Source organism: Podarcis muralis, chromosome W, assembly GCF_964188315.1.
Source record: "Podarcis muralis chromosome W, rPodMur119.hap1.1, whole genome shotgun sequence".
NCBI lineage: Eukaryota > Metazoa > Chordata > Lepidosauria > Squamata > Lacertidae > Podarcis > Podarcis muralis.
This window is the reverse complement of record NC_135674.1, coordinates 821470-823969: the sequence shown is the minus strand read 5'-3', so window position 1 is coordinate 823969 and position 2500 is coordinate 821470. Positions and strand designations below refer to the sequence as shown.

The window sequence follows — 2500 nt, the reverse complement described above, 5'->3', positions numbered from 1 at the left end:
TTATTATTACTACTACTACCACCACTAGTAGTACTGCCATTTCATCATCATCATCATCATCATCATCATCATCATTACTACTACTACTACCACCACTAGTAGTAGTACTGCCATTTCATTATTATTATTATTATTATTATTATTATTATTATTATTATTATTATTATTACTACTACTACTACTACCACCACTAGTAGTACTGCCATTTCATCATCATCATCATCATCATCATCATCATCATCATCATCATTACTACTACTACTACCACCACCACCACTAGTAGTAGTACTGCCATTTCATCATCATCATCATCATCATTATTATTATTATTATTATTATTATTATTATTATTATTATTATTATTATTACTACTACTACTACTACTACTACTACTACTACTACCACCACCACTAGTAGTAGTACTGCCATTTCATTATTATTATTATTGTTATTACTACTACTACTACTACTACTACTACTACTACTACTACTACTACCACCACCACCACTAGTAGTAGTACTGCCATTTCATTATTATTATTATTATTATTATTATTATTATTATTATTATTACTACTACTAGTAGTAGTAGTAGTATTACTATTATTACTACGATCACTATCACTATAATATATTACATACGTTATTATTATTAACCGTTAAAATGTTCCACATCTCTGGGGTCAAACCCACCACTATGGGGTCAAATCCACAACTATGGGGTCAAATCCACAACTATGGGGTCGAACCCACAACTCTGGGGTCAAATCCACAACTCTGGGGTCAAATCCACAACTATGGGGTCAAATCCTTTAAAATGTTCCACAACTATGGGGTCAATTCCACAACTATGGGGTCGAACCCACAACTCTGGGGTCGAACCCACAACTATGGGGTCGAACCCACAACTCTGGGGTCAAATCCACAACTATGGAGTAAGATCCTTTAAAAAGCTCCCCAACTATGGGGTCGAACCCACTACTATGGGGTGAAATCCACCAATATGGGGTGAAATCCACCAATATGGAGTCAAATCCTTTAAAAAGCTCCACAACTATGGGGTCGAACCCACAACTATGGGGTCAAATCCACCAATATGGAGTCAAATCCTTTAAAAAGCTCCACAACTATGGGGTAAAACCCACAACTATGGGGTCGAATCCACAACTATGGGGTCAAACCCACCACTCTGGGGTCAAATCCACAACTATGGGGTCAAATCCTTTAAAAAGCTCCACAACTATGGGGTCGAACCCACAACTATGGGGTCAAACCCGCAACTATGGGGTCGAACCCACAACTATGGAGTCAAATCCTTTAAAAAGCTCCACAACTATGGGGTCGAACCCACAACTATGGGGTCGAACCCACAACTATGGAGTCAAATCCTTTAAAAAGCTCCACAACTATGGGGTCGAACCCACAACTATGGGGTCAAACCCGCAACTATGGGGTCAAATCCACAACTATGGAGTCAAATCCTTTAAAAAGCTCCACAACTCTGGGGTCAAATCCACAACTATGGGGTCGAACCCGCAACTATGGGGTCAAATCCACAACTATGGAGTCAAATCCTTTAAAAAGCTCCACAACTATGGGGTCGAACCCACAACTATGGGGTCGAACCCACAAATATGGAGTCAAATCCTTTAAAAAGCTCCACAACTATGGGGTCAAACCCACAACTATGGGGTCAAATCCACAACTCTGGGGTGAAATCCACCAATATGGAGTCAAATCCTTTAAAAAGCTCCACAACTATGGGGTCAAACCCACAACTATGGGGTCGAACCCACAAATATGGAGTCAAATCCTTTAAAAAGCTCCACAACTATGGGGTCGAACCCACAACTATGGGGTCGAACCCACAACTATGGGGTCAAATCCACAACTATGGAGTCAAATCCTTTAAAAAGCTCCACAACTATGGGGTCGAACCCACAACTATGGGGTCAAATCCACCAATATGGAGTCAAATCCTTTAAAAAGCTCCACAACTATGGGGTCGAACCCACAACTATGGGGTCAAATCCACAACTCTGGGGTCAAATCCACAACTATGGAGTCAAATCCTTTAAAAAGCTCCACAACTATGGGGTCGAACCCACAACTATGGGGTCGAATCCACCAATATGGAGTCAAATCCTTTAAAAAGCTCCACAACTATGGGGTAGAACCCACAACTATGGGGTCAAACACGCAACTATGGGGTCAAATCCACAACTATGGAGTCAAATCCTTTAAAAAGCTCCACAACTCTGGGGTCAAATCCACAACTATGGGGTCGAACCCACAACTATGGGGTCGAACCCACAACTATGGGGTCGAACCCACAACTATGGGGTCAAATCCTTTAAAATGTTCCACAACTATGGGGTCAAACCCACAACTATGGGGTCAAACCCACAACTATGGGGTCAAATCAACCAATATGGAGTCAAATCCTTTAAAAAGCCCCACACTTATGGGGTGAAAACGTTACCTTGTTGGTGCTGTTGAG

At 41.0% G+C, this 2500-nt stretch overlaps 1 protein-coding gene across 1 annotated transcript in view; it reads right to left on the bottom strand.

Moving 5' to 3' along the window:
• The window catches only part of LOC114590225 (spectrin alpha chain, non-erythrocytic 1-like), a 109294-nt gene that overhangs the window by 50715 nt on the left and 56079 nt on the right, over positions 1 to 2500 (bottom strand). The window lies entirely within an intron of this gene.